Genomic DNA, 16,495 nt, shown 5'->3' with positions numbered 1-16,495 from the left:
ACAGTTATATATCTCCTGTGGTCAGCACCACCTCACTACTGGTATGCGCTCCTGTTCCATTGTTTGCATAATTGCATTAGTAACAGCAGAGTTACAGGTGGTTTGAATGATTCCCCCGCTCTCCCTACTTCCAGCTTTCAGTGGGGAGACATGATGTGACGCTTACCTATCGCCAACCCCCTCCCCATCTCGTACTTCTGAGTGGGAGACCCTCCCAGGCTATGTCTAGCTTACAAACTAGAATCAGGGCACCCACCCCAACAGGGTTAATTGATCCACATGGTGACGTGATGTGCAAATTAGGGAGAACACGATTGTACAAATTGTTGTCACCATTCTGTACTTCCGAAAATGAATGAATGAATGAATACATAAATAATGAATAAATAAATAAAGTATATTATTATTATTACTTTTTTTTGTATTACTGCTCTAAGCGGCTGCCTGTATCACCTAGAAGATCCAGCCTTGCTGTAGTGGGAACATTGCTTTCCTTCATCCTTTTACATTGGTTGTGGTATTGAGCACGTCACCAATGATGAGCTAACATGCTCATGAGTTTGATAACATTGATAACATTATATATGAAGCTTGTGTTTTATTAGCTGTGTGAGCTGACATGTGGTTTGCTGTATGCACACAGCAGTGTGAGCTGAGCTGTGATTGGTCTACTTTTGAGGGGACAGAGATGCATAAAGAGAGAGAGAGAGAGACGGACAGAGATACTGACAACAACCCCTGTTCCAGAGGGCTAGGCCCCTTAGCCGCCATGCCGTTGTTCTTAATTGGTCTTTGTATGGAAATGTGTGCATGGACAGTTTTGGACACTTAGTCTTGATGCAGTTATGCCATCATGTAGGCTACCAGGTTGAGTGTTAAATTACTTTTATACAGAGTCACATGCATGCAAATCCCCTCTCTCTATCTCTCTCTCTCTCTGTGTGTGTCTCTTTATGTTATGTCATCTGACAACATGTCTCACGGTGGTTAATGTCGACCTTTGTCCCAAATCAACATGTCTCGGCATTTGGCAACGCAGTGGAAAACGTTCAACTAAAATTAATGTAGTGCCATACTAGTCCTAGTGTCTGCTATCATACTGATTCATAGACAGTGAACACCATGAAGGGGTCTATACAGTATTGCTTGCTTTACTATTTTGTTTTAATTAACCTATAGCGTTGTTATTCAGTCATAATAGATACACATTTGGCCAAAATAGGCAAACATTCTGTGAAAATAGCTGAATTACAAGCTCAGCAACGTGTTGCAGTGCGACGCTTTGTAAGCTTATAGATCTGCTATTTTCTGCAAAGAGATTTGATGTAGAGGGGAAAAGGTGGGGGCCATGAGTACAAAGCCCGCCGGTATAACGAAGTGTCCTTTTTTCCCCTCTTAATTGGTTCCATTTTTGCCCCCAGCTACGAAACTGAACTGCTGCTGTCAAAGGCTTAACTCAAATTTTGGGTTAACTCTGGGTCTTTGTCAAAGCATTGGGACTATAACAGTGTGTCCTAGGCCTGCTGGGTTTATTTGGTTTCCCTACTGAATGCCCAGTCTCTAGCCTTGTGGAAGTGAGGTGAATACAGTATGTATTTGGCTATCTGGCTACCACTTGCGTGTGGTTGCCTGTGCGTTGCCTGTAACACAGTTAGCCTATTTTGTTTGGTTGTATCAATCACATTTGATGTCTCCAGAGCTAGCTAACAGTAGGCCTGTTTGGACCAGCCATATGGACAATTGCTGCCTGTAGCTGTGATGGGGTTACGAAAACTCTGTCATGATTTCCATTGCTGCCAGAGTGACTGGCTGTACTTACTGTACTACCAAAAGCCTCAGACAGCAGGGTCAAACTGTGGGCTAACCATATGCACAAACATTACAATACTAGAAGTAATGAAATAAGACATGTATGACTCATCAGCAGCGGACTCTCAACAGCTCCTTCCCAGAAGATGGCACTGTTTTCATTCCACGATTGTGAATTCAACCAAGTACTACCGCCATTTGTGACCCCCCCTCCCCCTTCACTCTCCCATCTAAACCTATCCAACCTCATTCTTTCACCACTTGATTGAACCTGAAGTCTCTTAACCTGTTAACAATCACAGCATACCCAAAGTAAATTGATTGTTGTTCTTGAACCATTTGGAATAAATGCATGCACATGGTCTCATTTTGAAGGTAACAACTAGAATCAACTCTATGTGCAACTGACATTGAGTAATACAAGTTTGAACTTACTGGAATAGAAGGTTTTTCATTTTCGCCTAAATAGTTTTTATAAATAGATGCCTTTATAACACTTATTATCATATATGAGCTGGAAAACACAATGTATCCACAGTATGAAGCCTTACCTAGCCCATGACCATAAAACATTTGATTCTGTGATTTAAAAAAAAAAGATTATTTGATAGGCTACTATATTTAATTTACAAAATATATTTTGCGGTTTTCAAAATGAGGCTTTCACAGAATCAAATGTGTTATGGTCATGATTCACCAGTAAACTGTATGGCTTGATTCTAGGCTTAAAATAATGTATATAAATATTTTTGGAAATCTCTATGGGAAAAATAAATGGCCTTTTTTTGAGTGGAACCACAAAATGGCCGCCATTGCTATGCCCTATGGGGGTTTCTGTCGGGTTCTTGATCTAAAAAAGTGGTTTGGACTATATGTATCACTTAATCACTCTTCCCTGAAGTAAGAACATAATTTTTGTGGAAATATTTCATATTGGAATAGAATTCAACTTTCAACTTTGCTGCAGCTTTGTGAACGTTTTTTTATTTTCCGTATGTCGGACTTAGGCGTTGATTGTAGCGTCAGTTTTGATGCTATCTTGGAATAGTTTGCATCATTTTAATCACAAGACCTGTACCTTTTAAAATGGTAATGGCTTGCCTAGGTAGGTGACACGCACACTTATGTACACTTGTTTGTTTGTCTGTCTGTCATCACTCGCATTGCTTTCACTGGCTGTAATCCCATTGTCACATCAGTAAGGGCAAACCTTTGTTCCAGCAATCAATCAATCAATCAATCAATCAATCAATCAATCAATCAATCAGCATAGATGATTTAAGTCTGCACACTGTTATATCAAAACAGCAAAGTTGCAAGAACATACATAAACAATGAGGTTTTGTTTATAAAAAATAATGCAAAATCACCCACACATTGCTGAGGAATGGATCTGTTCTGTTCCATAGTTCTTTATGGATGTTTTCAGGATGCAGTATTAAGGCCCTGTGAAATACTATTATACAGTAGATTACATTGGCCTTACTTGAACCTTACTTGAACCTTACTTGAACCTAACTGATGATACTATATAGCAGGGGTTTTCAACTGATTGTGAACCTGGGACCACCACCCTGACTATGAATCAACCTGGGGACCACTGTTGTGTTGGGTTGGGATATGGACTAAGATTAGTGCTTTGGTAACACTTGCTATGCATCCCATCTCTGCATCCCACTGTTTCTCAACCAATAGTCCACAGACTAATAGTGGTCCATGGCATAATTAGGGGAATTATGGGAAAATGGCGTCCAAGGCTCATAATGTAATTACGACTCCTGTACACTTCCTGAGATTTTCTGTGGAATATCTTGACCTCCGGCTTCCCAGTATCTGACAACATTGATATCATCATAGGTCACCAGATCATTTAGTGCAATGTTCCGTGGAAGAAAAAATCACTTTCACTTTCTACATTACTAAATGCAAGGTCAGGGACCACATGCAATACCTTCACGGACCACCAGTGGTCCACGGACCACCTGTTGAAAACCCCTGCTATATAGTATCTTCCAGTGTATGAAACAGTGCACTTCATTATGATGTCTGGCTCTCTATAGCGCTCCTTCTGTTCTCCTTCAGTGTAACTGTACTGTATGTGTTCTCCTTCTGTTGTCCTTCAGTGTAGGGTTTAAATGTATTAAGATAAGATGTGTGTGAGGCTAATATTTTCTGGACACCTTTGACATAGCCAAAAGTTGACTTTCTCACCAAATTCACAAATGGCGAAAATGGCCAATCTGCAAGCTCACACCATTAGCTAAATGCTTTAGTTCAATAAAATTGAGTGGCTTCCTGTAGACCAGGTCATGTGTAGATGCGCATGAAAGGCGGGCCTGCTGCTGAGCTATGTGCAGTCTACGTGCTGTGGCTAGACTAACTTGATTTTGACCTCTACAGTCTTTTGCTGTGAACATCACAAGGCAGGCTTGTGACTCGTTGTGCCGGACTGGGAAATTGTAAAGAGATGGTAGAGATTTAATAGATGCCCCCCCCACTCCCCCCACACACACATCCGTTCTCTCCTCTCACCCACAGATACGCACACACACACACACACACACACACACACACACACACACACACACACACACACACACACACACACACACACACACACACACACACACACACACACACACACACACACACACACTTTCAATTTTGCACATGCACACTTGAAGATGAGGCTCACTGACATTACACATGACCTTATCTTAGGTATGGCTGAAAATCACAATGGGCAACTTTTTTTCTGTTTTTTTCATATACCAAATGTAAATCTTACAATACACAATACAAAACAGCACTGACAAAAAATGTTCTCCATGAATTAATATAAGGCATGTTTTGGAAATCAATCACAATTTTAAATATATAGTTTCAAGTGTGTTCTAAACCAGCCCATCTCTCCCTCCACGTATTTATGCACTGAACTTATTTATTTAAAAAAACGTGTGTGTGTGTGTGTACTTTGTTGTCTGCTAAATGCCTAACTAAATTGTAATTGTAAGCGTACAAATCCAGATCTGCAATGTTGGTGAGTTTAACTGGATGTAGCCTAACCTCGCATCACCAGTCTTTCCACCTCGGAGGAAAGCCTGGTCTGCGTTCCAGAAGACAACATATGATCCGGTCTAGACCACGCCTACTGAAAAAAAAAAAGAAAAAATAATCCTCTTTCCGGTTCTGCCTATCCGGTTTTGCGGTTTAAATGGAATAGAATTTCCCCGTGGGATAATACCGACGCTAAATAGTCTCTGGATAGTGCACGCACATTTACATTTAAAAAATAAGCTAAACAATGCCGTATCAAGGATTTTATTAGCACGGACCTATTTTGGGGTGAGACGTCTTTCCGGTTCTGCCTATCCGGCCACTTTTTCTTTTTTTCCGACCGGATCATATACCCGAAAATGGAATGCTGCCCAGGCTAGATGTAGCCTATGGGCTGTCAGGGGTTGGTATTGCAACTCTAAATTCCAGATATTAAAAATAGAATCTAAGAGTTGCTTGTGGCTATTTAAATGTAGTCTGCCTGCCTCCTCCCCTCGTTGTTGTTCTCTTCTTAATTTATTCACTGTCATAAATGACGACGCAGTGCTAAAATGACTTGTCAAACTCCTCCTCCGTTATTCCTGTGACTGTGTGTGTGTGCTCCAGTTACACAGTTAGTTAAGTTCACAGTCACACACGCACACACAAGGCTTCGGCACACAAGCGGAAAGAGAGAGACACACACACTCCAGGTAAGCTGCATTGTTGTGGATGGTAAGTTTAAATGTAGTATTTGAGAACTGTGTGTAGTTATCTTTTTACATTTATTTATTTAGAGAAAGCAGAGTTTTTAGTAGGCAGCTTTGAAGGTTCTCCATGAGCTTTGAGCTTCATTTCAGCTGAATGCGTTTGTAAGCTGCTTTCAAGACTTCAGGTCAGGTCCGCTTCACAGAATGTATGTAATGTGTGGTATGTGGGGTTTTAAAGTGTGTCTCGGGACAAACGACACCAGTGTTACTGGACGTGAGCATGTCGCCGCCTTTGTTTACCGCCTGTCGTGGTTCCGCCGCGGAATTAAATTTAGCGCCATTGCGTGGTGTGTTATGCCAAGAAGAATGACCTATCGTATACTGTGACTCCGGTCAGCCGCAAAAAAGCTTTTCCCAGGTTATTATTGTAGCACTACTGGTTGATTTAATACATCTCGAAATACATTGCAAGTGAAATATTAAATAATAATCTGCCAGTTTAGTGAAGATTGCTACATTTCAGGCAAATAAAGGTTCGTCTCCTGTTATATCAACAGTTGTACAACTGTTGATACAACAAGGGACGAACGATCAACAGTTACATACTTCGATAGGCCACCAGTTGTAGTGTAACAATTGGCTCGTTTCACCGGGTGCTCAGTAGCCTTCCCACCGGCTGCTACCGTGTGTCAGGTTGTAAATATTACCACATTTATGACCACGTTGTCCAGTCAAGAACATGTTAATTATGTGGAATTATGTGAAATTGGGTTCTATCGGGACCCATTTATGCCATCTCAGGTCCAGTTCCTTAAACGGATTGTGTAGTTAAAAGCAGTGGTGGAAAAAGTAACTAAGTACATTTACTTAAATACTGTAAGTTTACGTACAATGTTTAGGTACTTTTACTTTACTGGAGTATTTCCAATTTTTACTCCACTACATCTCAGAGTCAAATATTGTTACTCAATTGTCACACCACTGCAATTGTTTGAAAACTTGTGAAATGGGACCTTCTGAGTACTTTTACTTTTGTACTTTAAGTATATTTGATACCTATACTTTTACTCAAGTTCATTTTCAATACTGAACCCTTACTTGTAACAGTATTTCTTCATTGTGGTAAAACATATTGGTACTTTTCCCACCACTGGTTAAAAGTTAAAACGACAAACTTCATGGTGACAGTGACAGGTGGTTCAATGCGTTCTCCTGTTTTGATATCCGATCTATCAAACTACTACATTATAACCAGGGCCAGACTAACATTTAACACGTTTTACAGCCATATTATGAAGACATTCACAGGTGTTACCTATGATACTAATGAAGACTCTGTTCCATTCTGGTCAAACAGAGTCAGGGTGCTGATATTGCGCATGTTGGCTCACTGGAAACACTCTGTTACACCAGTGGGTCTACAGTTGGGGTCCAGGGACCCTCATGGGCTTCCAAATGGCTCCTTACATGTGTGTAACTCTGAGAGTGTACAAATGGAACCAAATGTCCATTTTTACACTCAGAGTTGTGGGGCTCGTGGAAACCACTGTGCTAGACTAAATGGAACAGAGGGGTGCAATACGGAACAGAGCCTTCGTTATTATCATTGGTAACACCTGTGAAAGAAGTGATAACATGGCTGCTGTGCATAGAGCCTATTGTTCTTAAACACGCGTGTCTCTCACAGACTCACGCTGTACAATCCCCTGGCTGATGAAATGTCCTGTGGAATAGTAAATAGTGAATGCATTTGCGCCCACGTGTTCAGCCTGCTAGCATGAATGCATTGACTGGCTGACAGCATGAATGGTGATGTGTGGTGTGTGGTGATGAGTCAAATGGAAATGACTAATGTCTCAAATTCTCTTCATAGTAGGCTGCTACACCACCCAGTGGTGTAAAGTAACTAAGTACATGTACTCAAGTACTGCAGTACAATTTTGAGGTATTTTCTTAACTTTCTCCAGTATTTTCTTAACTTTCACTTCTACCCCGCTACATCTCAGATGAAGATGTTGTACTTTTGCTCCACTACAATTATATGAAAAATTAAGTTGCTTTGTGTATATTTGGATTATTATTACAAAACACACTAACCACTTCCTATATATATATATATATATATATATATATATATATATATATATATATATATATATATATATATATATATATATATATATATATATATATATATATATATTATATATATATATATATATTTCTGCCATTGAAAAATAGTAGATCTACAAGCTCACAATGCCTCGCCATGCGACGCATTGTGAGCTTGTAGATCAGCTATTTTCAAAATATTTTTTAAATACAGTTTGAACTTGTGAAATGGGACATTCTGCACAACGAGTATTTTACTTTTGGTACTTTTTAAGTATATTTTGATGCCAATACTTTGTACTTTTATTTAAGTTCATTTTAAATTCCGGACTTCTACTTGTAACATTATTTAGTATTGAGTATTTCTGCTTTTACTTAAGTAAAACATGCGAGTACTTTTTCCATGTGCAGCTCTCATTCCTCCGTTTGTTTTTATTCATCCCTTTTTAAATTGTATTCACACTCTTGTTTTTATTTGTGCATTGTTTCTTTGTTGTAAACAGTGCTATACAACTTATTATGTAACAAACCCATGCAGAGCAGGGGCATGGTTGTTGTGTATTGCTATTTTGATGCATCTAAATTTAAGTATAGGTCAGATGTCTAACTTGGGTGGGTGTTTGTCCTCCTGGTTGGGACATCATTCGCATGTGTCTGGGCCCATTTGTGTGTCTGTTAACCCTGTGGTTCTAACCTTTTCAGGCCTTGACCCCCCAAAATAATTAATTTGAACTGGGGACCCCCCACCCTGACAAGCACTTGGAATGTAGGATTTGAGGCATTACATTTAGTTTGACTCGGTTCCACAGATAAATATTGTGAAAATAGCAGATCTACACGCTTGCAATTCTTATATTATTTGGTCAATGTTTGACCAGTTTTTATAGTTTGCTAATTACTTTTAATGCAGTAACAATCTTTTTCTTTTTGAAGTATTAAAGTCTAAAAGTCCTTAAATGATCACTTAACTGTCATCAGGGGACCCCGGCCCACAGGTTGAGAACCACTGTGTTAATCCTGCCCAGGAGAGGCGTAAACTAGAATGGTGGCTTTGTTTTCCATGACAGCAAACAGTGGGTGTAAATGAACATCTGTCTTTTGTACCCCAGGGAGTGTAGTGGTTTTGAACACCTGTTGTTGGCTGTTTGTAGAGCACTATTACAGCTAATTTATGTGAAGCAACACAAGCAGGAGAAATGGCCAAAGTGTCTAAAAAAGTGATAGACTTCCTTGCCTTCTGTTGGCAATTTTATTTGTGTAGCACATTTCAACAAGGAAATTCAATGTGCTTTACCCAAAACATCAAGCAAAGGAAACACAATTATATCATAATTATATATAAAATGTCATTAGGATGTGCAGTAGCACATTTGAGAATTGTATTATGATGGAGTTGTCATGCATGTTTAAAATATAAGGAAACAAATCCTAAAGTCATGAATGTGTATGTTTACATTATTTTAGTTTTAAAGTATTAAGTACAGGATATTGACCTGAACTATTAATTGAAATGTAAATTGGAGTAATTTTAACCCTGCTTCTGTTTCTTGCTGTGGTAATGGTACATAACATTGAACTCCACAGTGATGTGAGTAGTCTTTGTCATGGTGATCAGTGGGGTTGCTCTTTGCTGGCTACTGCCAGTTCATCAGGCAGTCATTTACCCAGAGTACTTGAACTGACTTCAGAGGGGATGCTGGTTTGAGGGGGTGGGGGTTGTGCACTCTCGAGTGGCGGGAAATTGGGTTTGATTGTATTGGGGGTGGGGGTCACTTGGAGGACAATGAGTTTGGGAACGGCTTTCATCCCATCCCCTGGTTGTCATTTTGGGTTATTTGAACATGTCATGCCCATTTAACTTGCAAAAAAATAATAATTTCCCCCTTGTTTCTTCCACATCCTTTGGTGGATTTTGTCCTGTACTATGGCTGCATTACTTTGTTTGCCCATTGCCCACCATATTATTCTTTTGATGGCCCTCAGAGCTAATTCGAGCACAACATTTCTAAGGCGTAAATCGAAGGATTAAATGGGTGGGAACAAGCCAGTAGCTGCCGACTTGTTCGGTGCTTTCAGATCTGCAAAAGGGTAGCTATCGATTCGAGGGTCTAAAAACTAGACCCTCTAAAGTAAAGGGGGCATTATTTGGAATGAACTCAATTTACATCTGCATGTGTCACTCCTCTGTGCTTCCCATGACTAAAGGATGAGACATCTGCTCTGACTTGGGTTAATACCACAGTGGGCCCTATTCACGGTGTGAATCGTGAAGAAGATGACTGTTCTATTCAGGTTTTCAGAATAATCCAGTCTAAGTTTCTGTGATGATGAGAAGAGCACAGTTGGATCTGCATCTGTTTTGGTAAGACTTGCTCCACAACAGCCTGTTGTTTGGTGGACCTTTCTCTGCTGACTAACAGCTATCTGCCCACCTTTTTCACTTAAAAATAGTTATTGCTGAACCACTTGAACCGGAGCGTCCTTATTCTGGGCCGAACATCTGGTAACAATAGCTGATGTACAAGGTCACAATGTGACGTGTTTTGAGCTTGTATTGTAACTGCGGGGGTCTAGTATAGAGCCCTCTGGCACTCTGGTCAACTAAGTATATGGTTTAAGTGGTTAATTAAAATGGCTGTTTTTGTGTGCTGATATTGTTGTCATGGCTGTGAGTGCTGTGAAGATAGGTCATGTCTCTGGAAGTCAATTACGTTTGATCAATGCTGCAGACAATAATACTGAACATGTGAAACATGTTACAATCATGGGAACTGTGGTTATTTGGCTGAAGTCCTGTCCTCCAATGTTGTAAACACATTGCATTTCACTGTCAGAAGTTTGTGAGGGTCAAAGTTGTCTCTGTGATTTAGCCTGGCAGAGTATCAGAACCCCCAACATTGTCACCTAGGCCTGCTGCGTTTGTTTGGTTTAGCTACTGAATGCCCATTGGGCAAACCTCTCTCTAGCCATGTGGAAGAGATCTGACTATGTATGGCTACCTGTCTATACTTTTCTGTCCTGTGTTGCATGTGGAGACTAAATGTTTTGTAGCCTATTAGTTAAAATGTATTTCAATGTCTCAAGTCAGTCTATCTAGCTCACGTTTGGCCTGTGAGGACAAGCCCAATGAAGGCCAGATGATTGACGTGAGACTGACTCTGTTGACAAGCTGTGATTCAATCTACTTCCAAATGCTGAGAATAATTATGTATGATCTTCTTTACTAGCGTGACTGTGCATTGCTGGCAAGTGTGATGTGATGCAGTGGCTTTTTATTGGGACAAAGTATATCTTATCTACAATTCAATATAGACAATTGACTATATTCACATGGTGGTCTTTACTTGTCTTGTGCACCCCAAGTATGATGTAAGAGCAAAATGGCCACCGTGTAAATGATTCAATGTTCAAGAAATGTATGTGATGGGTCTCTTCCAGGTAATTCCCCCTGTTATGTCGCTCCACTGTATGCAAGAAAGTAATCCCATCCAATAATACCCAATGGCATTGTCACTGCTTTCTAAAGACTTGAACTAGAAACTGAAGTAAGGTAATTTAGCCTAATCCAGAAATTAAACATCCAGGTGTGAAAATGAATGTGTTCTTGGTTGCTGTGAAGTACTTGACAAAGGTCTATTTGTGAAGTTACTCTTTTAACAGACTAATAGGAGAATTGTGTTTAGAAAATCATACAAGACCCATGTCCCAGTAGTATCTTACACAGCCACCTAAACTGTCAGAAAATGGCCTCATGTTTCAATTTGCTACCAGCCACTATCATCATTATATGCACCTCTGTTAACCACGCAGCTCAATAACCACACACATCTCTACCCTTCCTTTTGATCTAAAACTGGCAAAACCACCCCTTTAAAGCCATACAGTTCTACAACATTTAACTTAATTTTAGAAAGTATTTCTTAATCAGAGAACCATGGTGTAAGCTTTTACTTATTTCTGACTTTATGATTTTGGTCTCCAGTCTGTGATATACTTCTAAGAGGTTACATGTGGACATGCAGTATAGTATTGGACAATACTCACCCACTGTGACCCCCAACCCCTAGTATTTTGTATTTTTTGTATTTTATTCAGCCAATCTATTCCTGTAGCCCTGAGCATTTTATGAAATAAAAATGTTCCTTGCTAGAGTAATAGCAAGAGGAGATGGGCTGTGAAATTGGAATTCAGCATCATAGGACATTGTCCATAAGGATCAATGAGTATACTCCTATTTAGTACGAGTCTTTCTAGAAAAAACAAACTCTACTATCGGACACGGATGTGAAGGCCACATGATACATGCTATAGGAAAAGGATACACTTCCATACTTGAAAAATCATGCTTCTGAAGTCTGCCTGCCTCAACCATGAGACACAAATGTAAAACATTTGAAAATATATTTTTTGGGGCTTTATTTATAGTGTTACAGTAGAGACAGACAGGACACATGGAGAAAGAGTTGTGGGGAGAGACATGCAGCAAAGATCGTCGGGAATGTGACTCGAACCACTGTCGCAAAATTGCTTGCTCAGGGTGGGGCTGTCGGGTCTCTGCTCTACATGTAAAGTGTCTTGAGACAACTTGTTGTGATTTGACACTTTAATAAAATTTAATTGAAAATTTAATTGAACCTGTGATGCGCTGCCTGTCAGATAAATACAAAATTCCGAACAATCCTCCACAGTATATTGCACAAACTTGAGCGAGACTGGCATCTGTAAAGTGTTTGTTTTTTATTCACACAGCTATACTGATGCCATTCTTAAAAATGTACCCATTGAACACACCAGCACCTAGTCACCAGTGCATTGACAAATTCATAAAACAGATTGAATTTTTTGGCATGTGTGGTTGGTTGTGTACAGGCTTGCATGATCATATATATTTCAGTGGAGGTTGTAGATGGCATACTGTTGTGCATATGTAGAGAAGGACAGCCAGAGCTGAGACTGTAAAAGAAGCCTGTGCAATTTCACGTCTGGTGGCCGCAGTCAATATACCTGCAGCTAGTGCACTGATGTGTGTAATTGGCTTGTGTGTGTGAATGTGCGTGTGAACGTCTTGACTGGGATGGGATCTGCGCATCCTCCCAACCCCAAGATTATTGTTTGCGACTCTCCTCCTGATTTAGCCCCTAAACTAAAGGGAACCTGGCTTCAGTAAATCAGTGTGATGGCTTTAAGCTTTCACCATGTTCTAAAAAACATTCTCTTGGTTGTTCGTGTTGTTTAACCTGGTGGTCACACCTCCTGTCTGTGGTTCAGCCCGTCTAAACTTAAAAGACTAGGTATGTGGTCATGGCAGAAGCACTGTCTCTGTTTTGTTTACAGCTGTGTTACCAACACTGTCTCATTTGCTCAGTTTTCTCTTTCTGAACAAACAGAATACCTCTCCCTTGTACCTATAGTGGCTAGAGCCGGGGTGATACCAATCTGGCCGATATACAGTAGCGGTCATTATTTATTTTACAGTATCTGCAATTATGCATCAAATATTTTTGGGTGGCAAAAGTTTAAAAAATGGTCAAAACAACAGCCTATCTACAAGGTCACTATGAATAACATTTTTAACACATTGTGAGCTTTGTTTATGTGGTGTTTTCAATTTTATAAAGGACGTTTTAGTTTTTCTGTTGCTTAAAAGTTAAAATAAAAAAAATTCTAATCTAAGTTTCTCAAATTGATTTGAAAATATTTGATGAAATATTAGTCAAAACTTTGGTAATCAGTGGTCTAGGACTATCCAAAATCTGACCAAAAAATCTTGGGTTATAATACTGACTTATTTCTGGTTCAGTTCAGTTCTTTATTTAAAACAGGTTAAGCCTGAGTATGACTCAGGTGCAGTTTACCAAGTACTGTTGGTATAAGCAGAAATACTTGCTGATGTGGCCTTTGTTGGGTTCTAATACTGACTTATTTCTGGTTCACTATTTCTGGTTCAGTTCTTTATTTAAAACCGGTTAAGCCTGAGTATGACTCAGGTGCAGTGTACCAAGTACTGTTGTTATAAGCAGAAATATTTGATGATTCAATTGAATGTTTGCTATGCTGTGCCCTTTTGACCTCGGGCTCTCCTCCCAGCTGTCTTCTCTGGGTGTCAATGATATTAATTGATTGAACCTTTTCATTAATCAATGTTCCTCATAGGGAAACTCGGTCTCTTTATTTATTTTGACCCATCCTAACTATTAGGAGCGCTGAGCAGTATAGGATCTCATTGAGCAGTTCAGGGTTCAGTCAGTGTCTTGCTCAAGGACACTTTGACACAAAGCCAGGAGGAGCCGGAGATTGAACCGGGGACCTTCCGGTTCCCAGACATCCGTTCTTCCTCCTGAGCCACTGCTGCCCTCGACACTAAGTAGTTAACATCTGATCTGTCATGTCTGACTGATGGGGGAAGAATTCTGTTATGTACCAGAATGTTATGTTTCCTCTGGGGGGAAAAAACATTCTTGCTGCAATATACCATCCAAATAAAAGTTGTAGAATTACCATGATAAGAGTCCTCTGGTGAAGTGCTGCCTCTCCAACTCACTGTGCAATGACATGTGTGTGTGTGTGTGTGCACATCTGTGTCTTAAGATTTCTTTGGCTATTCAATATATTTTTGAAAGAAAATTGTGCAAATCTTGGAATATGAATATATATATATATATATATATATATATATATATATATATATATATATATATATATATATATATATATATATATATATATATATATATATATATATATATATATTTTTTTTTTTTAAAGCAAGCATTTGTAACTCAAATCTTTGCTTTTACTTAGGATTTAGAAGATGTGTAGAATCCCCAGAAGCAAAGTTTTGCACACATTTTCACGATTGAAAGCTCATCATAGCTCAAAGCTTATAGCTTTCAATCTCATAGCTTGGCACCGAGTGCTGCGCTATGAGCTTGTATATCTGCTATTTTTGAATAGCCAAAGAAAGAAATATAAAGTGACACAGATGCGTTCCTGTATTGAATGGGCTAATCTGTGTGTGGGAGGGATGTAGGTCAACCTGTTACAGATATTTGCTGGCTATGCCCTCATGTCGTCTTTAATCAGGATTGAGCCTTGTGATCAAGATGATGTAGGCTGAGACCTTTTTATGTAAAAGACTGACCCGAAACACAACTGTGCTCAGCTCAGCCCTCTTTTGTTGAATTTGATATGTGATTTAGTTTATTGAGTTTGGCTTTTTCCCTCCACAGGTATTGGAGGGAAATGTTTTTCTTCTGAATGGTAGTCGAATGTGTTGTGTAAAAGGAAATGATGAATTACTGTCAGCTGCTTGGTACAATTTCCATTTCCACTGCAGTTCTCAGGAAGTTGGTTGTGTCAATGTGGACAAACTGCATTGTGCATAGTGCCCCCCTGAGTAGGTTTTTGTGTGTTGCACCTCCTTAAGAACAGGACCTCTCACGCCAGCTGGCATTTAACTGATGGCACGTTTCTAGCAGAGCTAGGATGGATTGGAGAAATTCGCCATCCGTCAATTTAGGACACGCTGCGGCATCTCTTAATTCCATTGGCTGTAATAGAGTTTGGCCTTATTGAATTGCTCTGCAGGATTGGACTGACTGTCATTAGGGCCAGAGAGGGAGAACTGAGGGCATGTTGAACAATAAAAGTGCTTGATAGGAAAGGGGGAAAGAGAGGCAGGGAGAGGCAACAAAATCCTAACCCCATAGGTAGGCTGACTTAACCCATTAAGGCCTGATGTTCCGATTCTACAAAATCAGTTTTCTGAAAAACGTATGTTACTATATCGGTGGTTCTCAAACCTTTTCATATCAAGGAAGGACCCCCAAAATGATTTGGCCGCCAACCCCCATCTGAAATTATTTTGTTCCAGGGACCCCGCCCCCCCCCCCCCAGAAGCAAAGATTTGAGTTACAAATGTTTGCTTTAAAAAATATATATATATATTTATATGTATTCAAAGATTTGCACAAATGTACAAATGTTCCATTTTTCAAAAATGGCAGATCTACAAGCTCATATTGTATATCTGCTATTTTTGGATAGCCAAAGTATAAAATAATGGTTTAAGTGGTTACACAGATGCGTTCCCGGCTTTAATGGGTTATGGTTATATTTGATTGTTCGATATTGAAAATACTTTTGAAAATACTTTCAATATATCTTTCGATAAGGAAAATACTTTCAATATATCTTTCGATAAGGAAAATACTTACAATGTATCTTTCAAAAGTGTAAAGGAAAGCAATTCACCAAAATATCTGTTAATTTATTTTTGGTTATTCAGCAGTCGAGGCCTATTATTCATTCAGTGAACACTTGTGTTCAAAGCTAGATGAATAAATTAGAAGATTTACATATTGCATTAGACAAGGACGCTTCCTCTTGTCTTTACAATACAGGCTGGTCAAAGGATAATTTCCATGCTTTCTAGTCATATTACACTAACAGGGAGGATCATAACATCTGTACTTTACTGAGGTCAGGTGTGTGTCCATGTGACTTTGGTAATTGAGTAATTGCCTGCTACACAGGAACCATTTACCATAGCATCATGTGGGGATTCTATTGTACATGAACTAGAAGCCGTTGCTCTGCACTCCATGGCCTCATTGGCATGTCAGAAGGCATATATTGCGCAGTTATGCATTCTCTCATGACCTCCTGGCTCTCTCTCTCTCTCTCTCTCTCTCTCTCTCTCTCTCTCTTGCACACAACATAGGCCTCCTGGTCGCCCATGTTGGGCCACCTTCTCAATCAGGCTCCTGTTCTGTCCAGTGTAGTTGAGGTGGGGATTCCACAGTGCCTGCCCCACTGGCCCACTCCTA

General features: G+C 39.7%; 2 protein-coding genes across 4 annotated transcripts in view; one reads left to right on the top strand and one right to left on the bottom strand.

Annotated features, from left to right (window-relative positions):
• The window catches only part of adss2 (adenylosuccinate synthase 2), a 463,865-nt gene that overhangs the window by 55,417 nt on the left and 391,953 nt on the right, over positions 1-16,495 (bottom strand). The gene's annotated exons all lie outside the window — the stretch shown is intronic.
• Positions 1-16,495, top strand: part of LOC311058184 (equilibrative nucleoside transporter 1-like) — a 51,005-nt gene that overhangs the window by 13,095 nt on the left and 21,415 nt on the right. Inside the window, exon 1 of one of the 3 annotated variants that reach the window (XM_084075542.1) lies at positions 5,476-5,558. The exons of 1 other annotated variant lie outside the window; for it this stretch is intronic. The gene's annotated coding sequence lies outside the window, so the exon portion shown is untranslated. Of the gene's footprint in view, positions 1-5,475; positions 5,581-16,495 lie in introns of those variants that run through there. One more of the 3 variants, XM_084075545.1, reaches the window with a different exon arrangement.

Source organism: Gymnoscopelus microlampas (genome assembly GCF_963454915.1).
Source record: "Gymnoscopelus microlampas genome assembly, chromosome: 13".
In the NCBI taxonomy this organism is placed as follows: Eukaryota; Metazoa; Chordata; class Actinopteri; order Myctophiformes; family Myctophidae; genus Gymnoscopelus; species Gymnoscopelus microlampas.
This window is presented reverse-complemented; position numbering and strand designations above follow the sequence as displayed.